We start from the raw sequence: 15199 nt of genomic DNA, 5'->3' as shown, positions 1-15199 counted from the left end.
TACCTTGACAAAGTGGTTTTAACTGAGCTAAACAGACACCAACACTGCTCGAAGCGTGCTCACACTAGAAGTTCCCATTGATAACCAGGACGCTGCCTCTGATATCCCCCCCCCCTTATACTTTCCTCCAATCACCAGTCAGAGTTAAGGGTACTGGGTACATGGAACACCCTGCCAGGGGTAGTGGAGGAGGCAGATACATTAGGGACATTTAAGAAACTCTTAGCAAGGCGCATGGATGATGGAGAAATAGAGAACTATGTAGGAGGGAAGGGTTAGATTGATCTTAGCACATTGTAGGCTGTCGGGTTACTACACTGATGTAATGCTCTGTGTTCTGTGCTCTGTAACTGATAAAGCTCGATGAAACCAATGATTGTAACTCAGTAAGAAAAGCAGAATTATTATTGACATTGGCCTGTACTGTGCTGTACTGTTCTATGTTCTATGTTCTACTACCTCACACATCACATCGTTGCAAAATCTGGTAAGGAAACACATTTCACACAGAATTTCCTCAATGCTGTCAAAACAAGAGATCAGAAAGGGAAGGGAAGGAAACAACTCTCCATGTCACTCATCTTTGTTGATGGTTTATTAATATGGAAATGGAATTGGACCTGGTTTATTATTGTATATCTGTGCTGAGATACTTGTCTTACACACTGTTTACACAGATCAAAGTCAAAGTAAAATTTATTATGTATACCATATAGAACCTTGATATCCATTTTCTTGCAGGCAGCCACTGAAGAAAGAAGCGCAACAGAATCCACGTAAAACCCCACACAACAAAGAACAACAAGCATCTGATGCGTGAGAAAAGATCAGATTGTGCAAATAATGAAACAAGTAATACACAGATCGAATCATTACATAGTGCATTCAGGTAGTACAATATTAGCAATGCAGAATAAAGTGTAACAGTTACAGAGAAAGTGCAAGCAAACATAATGAGTAGATTGTGAGGTCAAGGATCCATCTTATCATACTGGGGAACCATTCAAGAGTCCTATAACAGCAGGGTAGATGCTGTTCTTGAACCTGGTGGGACATGCTTTTAGGCTTTTGTATCTTCTTCCTTTAGGAGGTGGGGAGAAGAGAAACTGTCTAAGGTTTGATTTCGTTGGCTGCTTTACTGAGGCAGTGAGAAGTGTAGACAGAATCCACGGAGGGGAGGCTGGTTTCTATGATGTGCTGAGCTGTGTCCACAACTCTCTGCTGTTTCCTGTGGTCCCATGCGAAGTAGTTGCCAAACCAAGCCGTGATGCATCTGGATAGAATGCTTTCTATGGTGCATCAATAAAAATCGGTGAGGGTTGACAGGGACATGTTCTTAACCCCCTTAGGCACTGGTGAGCTCTCTTGGCTGTGACATCAATGTGGATGATTCCTTTCAGAAATTCAGAAGTAAGGAAGGCACGGATGGTGGGCTGTCAGATTTCAACGGGTCCTGCAATTGCCATCATCAGCACAGAGAGCCTGCAGAAATATTGGAAAAGTCAGACAGCCACACAGCACAGAAACAGGTCCTTGGGCCCAACTTACCCATGCTGACCAAATTTCCCATCTAACCTAATCCCATCGGCTTGTATTGGGCCCAAACTTTCCTATCCATGTACCTGTCCAAGATCCTTTCAAAATGGTGTTAATGTACCTGGCTCAACCCACTTACTCTGGCAGCTCATTCCACATACTCACTAGCCTCTGGGTGAAGAAGTTCCCTTTTAAATATTTCCCCTCTCACATTAAACCTCAGTCCTCTGGTTTTTGGTTCCCTTCCCCAGAGAAAATACCTGGGTGACTTCACCCTATCTATGCCCCTTCATAATTTTATAAACCTCTATATCCGAGGTCATCTCTGACACACTGAGAAAGCACACCAGACCCTATTGAGGGTTTGCCAGTGGAAAGTCTGCCCCCAACTTGTCTAAGCTGACCAAGATGTTTAAAGTCCAAAGTAAATTTATTATCAAAGTATGTATACATCACCATCTACAACCCTGAGATTCATTTCCTTGCAGGCATTCACAGTAAATACAAAGAAACAGAATAGAATCAATGGAAGATTGCATGTAATAAGATAAATAAGCAATCAATGTGTAAAAGACAACAAATTGTTCAAATACAAAAATAACAAACTAATCATCATGATCACAAATAAATAAGCAATAAATATGAAGAACATGAGATGAAGAGTCCTTGAAAGTGAGTCCATAGGTTGTGGGAAAGTTCAGTTTTGGGGTGAGTGAAGTTATCCCCTCTGGTTCAGGAGCCTGGTGCCTGAGGGGTAATAACTGTTCCTGAACCTGGCGATGTGAGTCCTGGGGCTCCTCTCCCTCTTTCCTGGTGGCGGTAGCAAGAAGAGAGAATGACCTGGATGTCTATCTAATCTCATCCTATTTGCACACATTTGACTATTATCGCTCTAAAACTTTCCTAGCCACCCAATTGAAGATCATTTTAAATGCTGTTATGCCTCACCCACTTCCTCTATAACTGGGATGGCGAGCCTTTTTGAGAGCGTGCCCAAATTGGTGATATCCTTCTAAAAAATTCCCCTGTGTGCTGTGATAATTCTGAGCAGAGGTTATTATTGATTAATGAATTACTAACAATAATAATGGAAGGAGAAAATTCAAACAGTGGTGGATGCCCCAAGGTCAAAGGATATATCACAGTTGTGGTTCTTTTTAGGATTTGTCAATCACTGTAACAGGTTCCTAACAAGCATGGCTGCTGTGCTCCACCCCTGGAGTTCATCATTACAGATCAGGAAGAAATGGCGATGGACAAAGCAGTCTGAAGTGGCTTTCCAAAAGGTAAGGGAATGGTGACATCAGGCACTGTACTCACACATTACGATCCACGCTGTCCAGTGAAGTTTGCCTGAGACGCCTTCCCTGCTTTATGGTATCGGTGCAGTCATGTCACATGTTGTGAGTGATGGAAGAGGCCTTGAGGCAGGTTTGGGCTGTAAAACATTTCAACCATGGAGAAAATTTACCTTCATTACTGATCATCAACCACTGGTGTCCATTTTCATTCCACAGAAGGGTGTTCCACTTACAGCAACAGCAAGAATGCAGAGGTGAGCTCTGTTGCTTGGAGGACGCAATTACAAGATCGAATTCAAGAGGACGACGAATCGTGGAAATGCTGCTGGATTGTCCCGTTTACCTTGGAAAAGGAAATACTAGAAAATTTACAAAAGAGAACACTTAGGCCCATGAGGCCTGGCAACATTTCTGTAAATCTCACTTTCCCATTTCCTCCCACATTTCAAAGACAGTTAGTTGTGGACACTCTGTATTAGCACCTGAAGTGTGGTGACACGAGCGGACTGGCCCTGAAACACCACAAACAACGCACTTCACTGTATGTTTCAAATGTTTCAATCTACCTGTGACAAATAAAGTTAATCTCTTTATCTTTCTCCAACATGTGGATAAGTGAAAAGATCAGTGGAACAGTGCAATGTTCCCTCGTTACTGCCCCTCATACTGTCACAGTGTCACCCTCCAACAGTGTGACACTCCCTTAGTACTGATCTCCCAAGTGTCCCCTCCCACAGTGTGACACTCCCTTAGTACTGATCTCCCAACAGTGTCCCCTCCCACAGTATGATACCCCCTTAGTACTGATCTCCCAACAGTGTCCCCTCCCACAGTGTGACGATCCCTTAGTACTGATCTCCCAACAGTGTCCCCTCCCACAGTGTGACACTCCCTTAGTACTGATCTCCCAACAGTGTCCCCTCCCACAGTGTGACGATCCTTTAGTATTGATCTCCCAACAGTGTCCCCTCCCACAGCGTGACACTCTCTTAGTACTGATCTCCCAAGTGTCCCCTCCCACAGTGTGACATTCCCTTAGTACTGATTTCCCAACAGTGTCCCCTCCCATCCCCCCCACAGTGTGACACTCCCTTAGTACTGATCTCCCAACAGTGTCCCCTCCCACAGTGTGACGATCTCTTAGTACTGATCTCCCAACAGTGTCCCCTCCCACAGTGTGACACTCCCTTAGTACTGATCTCCCAACAGTGTCCCCTCCCACAGTGTGACACTCCCTTAGTACTGATCTCCCAACAGTGTCCCCTCCCACAGTGTGACGATCCTTTAGTATTGATCTCCCAACAGTGTCCCCTCCCACAGCGTGACACTCTCTTAGTACTGATCTCCCAAGTGTCCCCTCCCACAGTGTGACATTCCCTTAGTACTGATTTCCCAACAGTGTCCCCTCCCACAGTGTGACACTCCCTTAGTACTGATCTCCCAACAGTGTCCCCTCCCACAGCGTGACACTCTCTTAGTACTGATCTCCCAAGTGTCCCCTCCCACAGTGTGACATTCCCTTAGTACTGATTTCCCAACAGTGTCCCCTCCCATCCCCCCCACAGTGTGACACTCCCTTAGTACTGATCTCCCAACAGTGTCCCCTCCCACAGTATGATACCCCCTTAGTACTGATCTCCCAACAGTGTCCCCTCCCACAGTGTGACACTCCCTTAGTACTGATCTCCCAACAGTGTCCCCTCCCACAGTGTGACACTCCCTTAGTACTGATCTCCCAACAGTGTCCCCTCCCACAGTGTGACGATCCTTTAGTATTGATCTCCCAACAGTGTCCCCTCCCACAGCGTGACACTCTCTTAGTACTGATCTCCCAAGTGTCCCCTCCCACAGTGTGACATTTCCTTAGTACTGATTTCCCAACAGTGTCCCCTCCCACAGTGTGACACTCCCTTAGTACTGATCTCCCAACAGTGTCCCCTCCCACAGTGTGACGATCTCTTAGTACTGATCTCCCAACAGTGTCCCCTCCCACAGTGTGACACTCCCTTAGTACTGATCTCCCAACAGTGTCCCCTCCCACAGTGTGACATTCCCTTAGTACTGATCTCCCAACAGTGTCCCCCCCACAGTGTGACACTCCCTTAGTACTGATCTCCCAACAGTGTCCCCTCCCACAATGTGACGATCTCTTAGTACTGATCTCCCAACAGTGTCCCCTCCCACAGTGTGACATTCCCTTAGTACTGATCTCCCAAAAGTGTCCCCCCCACAGTGTGACACTCCCTTAGTACTGATCTCCCAACAGTGTCCCCTCCCACAGTGTGATGATCCCTTAGTACTGATCTCCCAACAGTGTCCCCTCCCACAGTGTGACATTCCCTTAGTACTGATCTCCCAACAGTGTCCCCCCCACAGTGTGACACTCCCTTAGTACTGATCTCCCAACAGTGTCCCCTCCCACAGTGTGACGATCTCTTAGTACTGATCTCCCAACAGTGTCCCCTCCCACAGTGTGACATTCCCTTAGTACTGATCTCCCAACAGTGTCCCCTCCCACAGTGTGACGATCCCTTAGTACTGATCTCCCAACAGTGTCCCCTCCCACAGTGTGACACTCCCTCAGTACTGATCTCCCAACAGTGTCCCCTCCCACAGTGTGACGATCCCTTAGTACTGATCTCCCAACAGTGTCCCCCCCACAGTGTGACGATCCCTTAGTACTGATCTCCCAACAGTGTCCCCTCCCACAGTGTGACATTCCCTTAGTACTGATCTCCCAACAGTGTCCCCCCCACAGTGTGACATTCCCTTAGTACTGATCTCCCAACAGTGTCCCCTCCCACAGTGTGACATTCCCTTAGTACTGATCTCCCAACAGTGTCCCCTCTCACAGTGTGACACTCCCTTAGTACTGATCTCCCAACAGTGTCCCCCCCACAGTGTGACATTCCCTTAGTACTGATCTCCCAAGTGTCCCCTCCCACAGCGTGACACTGTCTTAGTACTGATCTCCCAACAGTGTCCCCTCCCGCCGTTGGACGTTTGCTCATTTACTCATTTATAGATACAGCATTGTAACAGGCAATTCCAGCCAACGAGCCCACACCGCCCAATTACACCCATTTGACCAATTAAACTACTAACCCTTGCATTGTCAGAATGTGGGAGGAAACCAGAGCACCCGGAGGAAACCCAGGCAATCACGGGGAGAATGTGGAGACATCGGCAAGAACTGAACTCAGGTCGCTGGCATAAGGCATTATGGTAACCGCTATGCTGTCGTGCCGTCCCCACGTTATGAGCATACAATACTCGTACTGGAAGCACGACAATCCTTGTGGGCTGCCCCCCAGCACATTGACAGATTGTGTCGGTCACTGACACGAAACAACACATTTCACTGCATGTAACAGACACACACACACCCACACACACACACACAATGCTGGAGGAACTCAGCAGGCCAGGAAGCATCTATGGAAAAGAGTAAACAGTCAACGTTTTGGGCCAAGACCCTTCATCAGGACTGGAAAAAAAACGATGAGGAGTCAGATTAAGAAGGTGGGGGGAGGGCAGGAAGAGCCACAAGGTGATAGGTGAAACCGGGAGGGGGAGGGGGCAAGGGGTGAAGTAAAGAGCTGGGAGGTTGACTGGTGAAAGAGATACAGGGCTGGAGAACGGGGAATCTGATAGGCGAGGACAGAAGGACATGGAAGAAAGAAAAGGGGGAGGAACACCAGAGGGAGGTGATGGGCAGATCAGGAGATAAGGTAAGGGAGGGGAATGGTGGCGGGGGTGGGGTGGTGGTTTGAGAAATCAATGTTCATCCCATCAGTTTGGAGGTTAGCTGGACAGAATACAAGGTGCTGTTCCTCCAACCTGAGTGTGGCCTCATCACAACAGTAGAGCAGGCCATGGACTGCACTGTCGGAATAGGAACTGGAAGCGGAATTAAAATGTGTGGTCACTGGGAGATCCGGCTTTTTCAGTGTTTCATAGAACATAGAACATAGAACTTTACAGAACAGTACAGGCTCCATAGCCCACAATGCTGTGCTGACATTTTAACCTACTCTAAGGTGAATCCAACCTTCCCTCCTACATAGCCCTTCATTTTCCTATAACCCCTATGCCCATTTAAAAGTTTCTGAATTTTCTCTAATGTATCTGCCTTTACCCTCATCCACTCTCTATGTAAAAAACCAGCCACTAACATCTCCCCTATACTTGCCTCCAAATCACCTTAAAAACATGCCCCCTAATATTAGCCAGTCCTGCCCTGGGAAAAAGTCTCTGGCTGTCCACTCTCTATGCCTCTTGTCATCTTGTACACCTCTATCAAGTCGCCCCTCATCTTCCTTTGCTCCAAAGAGAGAAGCTCGCTCAGCCTATCCTCATAAGACATGCTCTCTGACCCAGGCAGCATCCTGGTAAATCTCCTCTCTTCCTCATCCTTCCTATGAGACGATCAGAACTGTACACAATACTATGATCTGACCAGGGTTTTATAGAGCCGCAATGTTATCCTGTGGCTATTGAACACAACTCCCCCCGCCCCAACTAATGAAGACCAACACCATACACCTTCGTAACCACCCCGTCAACTTGCATGGGAACTGTGAGGGATCCATGAACGTGAATCCCAAGATCCCTCTGTTCCTCCATGTTGGCGTGAGTCCTGTCATTAATCCTGTATTCAGCTTCCAAATTTGACCTTCTAAAGTGAATCACTTCACACGATGGAGCATAAAACCATAAGACATCAAAACAGAATTAGGCATTCGGCCCATTGAATTTGCTCTGCCATTTATCATCCCCGTCAACCTTATTCTCCTGCCTTCTTCCTGTAACCTTTGATGCCCTGACTAATCAAGAACCTGTCAACCTATCTGCTTCAAATATATCCAATGACGTGGCATCCATAGCCATCCATGGCAATGAATTTCACAGATTCACCACCCTCGTATGTCGTTCTCCTTTACATTCTTATAGTGGAAACAACATTAAACAATCTTGAATCCTGGGGCTGTAGAAATTCCTCCTCACCTCTGTTCTAGAGATATCCTTCAGTTCTGAGGCTGTGTCCTCTGTTCCTAGACTCCCACTCTAACCAGGCCTTTCAACATACAATAAGTTTCAATGAGATCCCCTTTCATTCTTCTGAATTCCATTGAATACAGGCCCAGAGCCATCAAACGCTCCTCATGTGTTTCAATAGTGGGTGCCACATTACTTGAATCAGGCTATCTTATTGGTTAACCGTTATCAATGTAATTTCTGTTACTTCTAGTCTGGTAGGAGAAGACCACAAATACTTCTTGGTTGACTCTCTTCTTTGTTTCTCCAGAAATTTTTTCTTCTTCTTTTCCCCTGTAACAATTAATATAATGGCCCTAAACAATAAGTTTTATGCCTTATTCTGGACTTCCAAAGAACCTTTGGATCACAAAAGCATCAGGGTCCAACAGTACAGTCCCCTGGAGCCAACAGAGTTCCAACCCAAAACATCGACCGTTCCTCCCCCCACAGACCCGATGAGTTCCTCCAGCCGACTGTTTCCCGTGTCCCAACAGAAGGTTGAGGAACAGAGACTTCCTAAGTACTATATTTCAGAAAAATTCTGAAGTGGGAGGTGCAAAGGGACTTGGGAGTCCTTGTGCAGGGTTCCTTGAATGTTGAATCGGTGGAAGGCAAATACAATGAGAAGACTAGAATATAAAATCAAGGACTAATGCTGAGGCTTTGCAAAGCATTGGTCAGCCACACTTGGAGTATTGTGAGCAGTTTTAGGCCCCTTATCTAAAAAAGGATGAGCTGGCATTGGAGAGGGACCAGAGGGGGTTCACAACAATGATCCCAGGAATGAAAGGGTTAACATATGATGAGCATTTGAAGGCTCTGGGCCTGTACTCGCTAGGATCTCATTGAAACCTATCAAATACTGAAAGGCCTAGAGTGGATGTGGAGAGGTGAGAGAGTCTAGGACCAGAGGGCACAGCCTTAGAATAGTGAAAGATCTCTTTAGAAAAGAGATGAGCAGGAATTTCTTTAGTCAAAGGGTGGTGAATCTGTGGAATTTACTGCCACAGACTGCTGTGGTTGACAAATCATTGGGTATATTTAAAGCAGAGGTTGATAGATTCTTGATTCGTCAGGGTGTCAAAGGTTACAGGGAGAAGGCAGGAGAATGAATTTGAGAGGGATAATAAATGTCATGATGGACTAACCGATCAGACATGATGGGCTGAATGGCCTAATTCTGCTCCTAAACATTATGGTTTTATAGTCTGATAACACTTCAAATCTCCATACTGAATTGTTCACCTTTAGGAAACTGTCTTTCTCAGAATCAGCTTAGTAATCCAGCAGTTGTATGGTCTCAGTCCTGCTATCTGTTGCTTTAGTCTAACCCATTGGCCATGACCATTAACAACGCCTTCGCTTTACTGCTGTCAATAATGCCTTGACCAGAGAATCAGTTTAACTTATCCACAAAGCAACACCAACCTCACCCTATGACTGAAGTTCCCTCTGTGTCCTATCCATCCATCTCCCACATACTCTGAATCCTAAAACCTTCCCAGTTCGGACAAATGGTTGTTAATATGAAACATTAACTCTCCCCACTCTCTCTCTCCTCTCTCTCTAACCCTTCTCCATCTCTCTCTCCTCTCTCTGTTTCTCTTTCTCTATCCCTCCTCTTCTCTCTCTCCCTCTCTCTAAATCTCTGTCTATCTCTTCCCCTCTTACACTTTCACTCCCTTTCTTATCTCTCCCTCCCTTTCTCTCTTCATGTACGTGTCTTTCTTTTTGTGCCTCTCTTTCTTTTTGTCTTTCTCTTTATTTCTCCCTCTGTGTCTGTCTCTCTCCCCCCCCCCTTTGTCTCTCTCTGTCTCCCTCTGTTTGTCTCTCTAATATAATTTAATTGATTACTAATTTAATTTGTTCAGCACAACAATTCGGGCCAAGGTGCCTGTTCCTGTGCTGTACTCATGTTCCATGTGACTTTCTCCCTTGTCCCACGATAGGGCAGCAGAGTTCCACAATCGCACCACCAGCTCGGCGCAAACTGCAGCGGATGTTGGACATGATCTAAACTCTGGGCAGAGACGTGAGAGAGGTCCTTGAGAGCATCACTCCCCTGGGACAGGGGCCATTTGGCAAAGGATTCACAGCTGACACCTACGCTTGGTCAGTTACTTTACTAATTCTGAACTATTATTGGCCTATAGCAGAGAGATTCTATGCACTATTAAATCCAGTATTATTGTAGTGTGATTAATGATTGATTATGCAAATAAAGAATCTGAACATATACAAAGTTACCATTTGGTCGATATCTGTATCCAGCCAATCAATTCTGTACACAAGTGGCATTTCTTTGTTCAGGTTTCAGAGCAGTGTGGTGACAGGGACTGAGCTGCTCTCCCTGCGATTGAGGATCGAGTGCAAGTTGTCAGGTTCCAGTCCAACAGCAATGACACCCTGACTGATGAAGGTCAGCCTGCCCACCGCCTTCACCACCCAGTCTGCCTGCGACATCGCTTGCAGTGAACCGCACACTTGTACTCCGAGTTCCTTGTTCCATAATGGCACAGCTATCAACCAATCCCTCCTGTACAGGGTCTGATGTTAGGACACACACACACACACAGAAGCTTACACTAATGTATACCTACCGACTGTGACCCCTCCATTCCGGATACGATCATTCTTCCGCGGTGAACCCGGCACCCAGGCAAGGGCGGACACACACACCAGGTTCCCGCCGATCGTACCTTCTCACCCTGTGCGTCTATGCTCAGTCCCGCGACCAGATCTCCAAACTTGTGGGGGCACACTGCTTTTTCAGGGTCTCGTTATCTCGTGATCTTGTGGTGTCTGTCTTGCCTTAGCGAACCTGTTCTTTTTATCCCCCTGCTGGGGTATCGCCTGTCCATCAAACTTCAAACAGTTCAGGTTCAAAGCAACCGGTCTGACAATACTCGGAACTGTGTCTCTTTTCGTTAATCTCCCTTCTCTCTCATTAACATTTTGAACGCTTCTCTCTTTGTCTCTCTTATCTCTCCAATCAGCATCAATCTTCTGATAACTTGGTCTTTCGTCACAATACACACAAGCTTGCACTAATGTATACACGCACACAAGCTTACACAGTAATGTATCACACACAAGCTTACACTGATGTATACATACACACAAATTTACACTAATGTTTACATACACACAAGCTTACACTAATACACACACATGTTTACACTAACATATATACATACACACACAAGCTTACACTAATGTATACATACACACACAAGCTTACACTACTGTATATATACACACACAAACTTACACTAATATATACATACACATACATTTACACTAATATATATACATACACACATAAGCTTACACTCATGTATTCACACACAAGTTTACACTAATGTATACATACACACACAAGCTTACACTAATGTATACATACACACACTCAAGTTTACTGGAGTGGGCAGATGCAACAGGGAGCATTCCCACGCAGGTCCAACAAAGAGGTTGAAAAGACAACAAGTTTTTCGACGGGAGTCATTGATTGGAGTACTGCACAGAAGCAACAGGATCATTCCCACATTGGTCTGACAAAAGACCAGTCTCTATAAAGGAGAGGTACTGCCTAGTGGAGCGGTCATTCCGAGAGTGGTCATCGTCGGAGTAGTCTTGAGTCAGGGTAGTAAGGCTTTGGCTCAACAAAGTTTCATCGAGAACAGCTGGAGGCAAGGTAAGAAAGTAAGTTCATTCCTTATATCTTATTTAATTCTTGAGGGAATAGGGGGTATGTCTGCAGACCAGTGTTCTGTTCTGGGTTTCAGTTGTGGAATTTCCAGGAGACTCCCAGCCTCCCCAGTGGCCACATCTGCACCAGGTGCATCGAACTGCAGCTCCTTAGAGACGGTGTTAGGGAACTGGAGCTGCAGCTCGATGAGCTTGTTAGGGAAAATGAAGCAGTGATAGACAGGAGTTACGGGGAGGTAGTCACCCCAAGGCTACAGGAGACTGATAAATAAGTGACTGTCAGGAGAGGGAAAGGGGGAACGTCAGAGAGTGGAGAGCATCCCTGTGGCCATCCCCCTCAACAATAAGTACTCGGTTTTCAGTATTTTGGGAGGGTGGTTATACCTACCTGGGGGAAGTATATACACGCAGAAATACACACAAACCTACACTAATGTATACATACACACAAAAAACACACACACACAAGCATACACATTCACATAGACACACACAGATACACCACACACACACACACACAGATACACACACACACACACACACACACACACACACACACACACACACACACATCAGAACCCTATCCTACTGGAATCCAGAGGAGTGATCAGTGCTCCTGTGGAGGGAGGTGTGTGTCTCACATCCTGAAACCACATCCTGTTGACCGTTAAACTTAGCTACAAACTCTTTGTCTTCCTGGGAAAGTTAAACAGTGACGAGTGATGAGATCATAGTCCGAGCAAAACCAGCCTTGGCCACGAGCAGTGTATCTGACACTGTCCAATGACAGAGCACCAAGAGTCACGATTGGGCAGAAGAGCCGGGATAGGAGAGATTAAAGATCTGCAGGTTAGCTTTATTTGTCACTTGTCCTTTGAGACGTACAGTGAAATGCATGGAAATGACCAACACAGTCTGATGATTGTGCTGGGGGCAGCCCGCAAGTATCGCCATGCTTCCAGTGCCAACATAGCATGCCCACAACTCACTAACCCTTACCCATCTGTCTTCGGACTGTGGGAGGGAACTGGAGCACCCGGAGGAAACCCACGCAGTCACAGGGAGAAGGTACAAATTCCTTACAAACAGGGGCAGGAGTGAGAATTGGAATCCCGTTCACTGGTGCTGTAAAGCACAGTGCTAACTGCTATGTTGCTGTGTCAGCTGTGATCTGTGAACAGGGAGCATGCAGCATGGAAGTGTGTGTGTGAGAGCATTATGCAATCAAATCATCAAACTAGACGCCCGGGGCCTGGATTAACAACCAAAGACTATTAAGACATAGAGACATAACTAGGCAATCCTTCAGGGCTGATTTATTATCCCTCTCAACCCAATTCTCCTGCCTTCTCCCTGTAACCTTTCTTGCACTTACTAATCAAAAACCTATCAACCTCCCCTTTAAATATACTCAATGACTTGGCCTCCACTGCCAATGAATTCACCACAGGTTCACCACTCTCTGGTCGAAGGAATTCCTCCTCATCTCTGATCCCTTTATTCTGAGGCTGTGCCCTCAGATCCCAGACTCTCCATTACTGGAAACATCTGCTCCACCTGAGTTGAAATCTCACCAGATCAACTGTTGAGTTTAATCTCAGGAAATTAGATAGTTGATAAAAATTGTTGAGGGTCAACGGGCCCCGGCCAAATTTCTTTAGCCTCCTGAGGAAATAGAGGCATTGATGAGCTTTCTTGGCCATGGTGTCTACATGGGTGAACCTGGACAACCTACCGGTGATGTTCACTCCTCAGAACTTCAAATCAAATCAAGTTGAATTGTCATTCATGGATACAGCCTAATGAGACACTTTCCTCTGGGGCCAAGATGCAAAAACATACACATGCATTCAAAATAATGAGAAAGAAAAAACAAAATAGCATAAGAAAGCAAATTTTTAGACCAAGTTCCTGAGTGACAAGTCCTGCAAATTGGTGGTTCCCAGAAGTCCAGCCTGTAATTCCACTGATCCGGCACCAGAGGGCAGCACAGATGGGAGTGGCCACTCCCAACCGAGCCCAGATGCCTCGCTGCAATGCAGGCCCGAGGACTGAGGACTAGTCCTTGAAGTTATCAACCCCCCTTGACTTCAGCACCATTGATGCAGATAGGACAAAGTATCTTGCAGACAGACAATAAGGTGCAAGGGCCGTGACAAGCTAGTTTAGCATTTATCTTTAGTATAAGAGATCTCTCAATCAACACAAAGAAGACAGAAAGCATGGTCATCTCCAGAAAGACAAACATCCCACAATGCGTGATCAAGATCGGAAATGCAAACATCAAACAAATCAACAAATTCAAATATCTTGGCAGCTTAATAACAAGTAATGGCAGGTGCAACACAGATATCAAATACAGAATAGTAATGGCGAAAGAAGCTTTCCGAAAAATGAAGACCATATTAACAGACAGAAAGATGAGCACGTACACTAAAAACAGAATACTGCAGTGCTACATTGATTCTATCCTGACTTATGGAAGTGAATGCTGAACCATTTCTCCAGCAATGGAAAAGAGACTAGAAGCAGCTGAATTATGGTTCTACAGGAGAAGGTTAAAAATATCATGGACCACACACACATCAAATGAAGAAGTTCTCAGAAGAGCCCAAGAAGTTCGCTCACTCATACCAACAATAAGAGAAAGACCACTCAGATTCCTAGGACACATCATGTGGAAAGATGAACTAGAAAAACTCATACTCGCTGGAAAGATTGAGGGGAGCAAACCTAGAGGAGGACCTCGGCTTATGTACATCAAAAGCCTAGCCAGGTGGCTACACATCGAGGAAACGGAAGTCATCCAAAGAACAAGAGATGGATCTATATGGGAAACCATGGTCATCAACGTCCGCATCGGATATGGTACCCAGACAGACAGACAGAAGAGATTTGCTTAAGCATGTGATAACGCCGGTGTAGAAGCCGTTCTTGTGACTGGTGGTACATGCTTTCCGGCTTTCACACCTTCTGCCCAATGGGAGGGGGAGAAGAGAGAATGTCTAGGATGGGTGGGGTCCTGGCTGCTTTACTAAAGCAGTGAGAAGTGTAGACGGAGTCCATAGAAGGGAGGCTGGTTTCTCTAGTTTCTCAGGTTTCAGGCGGGAGGAGAAGATGGCGGCGGGCCGCGCGTGCGCAGCTCTCTGGTGAGAAATGATATCGTATCCATTAAGTAGGGGCCGTGGACAATTCTGATTTGATGGAGAATGGACGTGAAAGCACAGAGGAACATCTGCAGAAATTTCTGAAACGCCCATTCACTGCTGTCATTACTGTGTGGTTGGGAATCTTTCGGAGGGTAGGCCTCAAAATCCCCGGCCTTGCCTGCTTTTGGCAACCGAGAAGGAGGTCGAATTGCTCGGACAGAGATGGTGCTCAGTACTCGGTGACGGAGAGCTGATCAGAGCTCGAAGTTTTCGGATGACTCAGAGTCGGACCGTGGTCAGGTATGGCAGGGAGAGTTTTTCTTCCTTCTCCCATCTGCGTGAGATGTGGGACATTTGAGAAACTTTGAGCTTTACTGTGCTCATGGACTTCATCAAGTTTATTGTATTGTTGCACTGTTGTAACTATATGTTATAATTATGTGGTTTTGTCAGTTTTTTCAGTCT

At 46.0% G+C, this 15199-nt stretch overlaps 1 long non-coding RNA gene across 2 annotated transcripts; it reads right to left on the bottom strand.

Annotated features, from left to right (window-relative positions):
- Positions 1–624: 624 nt before the first annotated feature.
- Positions 625–11147, bottom strand: LOC140199874 (uncharacterized). Of its 2 annotated transcripts, XR_011886510.1 has the most exons (4): positions 10478–11147; positions 3071–3180; positions 2857–2974; positions 625–1482 (listed from the first exon to the last, which is right to left on the bottom strand). It is a non-coding gene; the product is annotated as an uncharacterized lncRNA (long non-coding RNA). The 2 variants fall into 2 exon arrangements; XR_011886511.1 differs by lacking the exon at positions 2857–2974 and having other exon boundaries at positions 3008–3180.
- Positions 11148–15199: the final 4052 nt, after the last annotated feature.

Source organism: Mobula birostris, chromosome 6 (genome assembly GCF_030028105.1).
Source record: "Mobula birostris isolate sMobBir1 chromosome 6, sMobBir1.hap1, whole genome shotgun sequence".
Lineage (NCBI taxonomy): Eukaryota > Metazoa > Chordata > Chondrichthyes > Myliobatiformes > Myliobatidae > Mobula > Mobula birostris.
The sequence above is the reverse complement of the archived record's forward strand: the minus strand, read 5'-3'. Positions and strand labels throughout refer to the sequence as shown.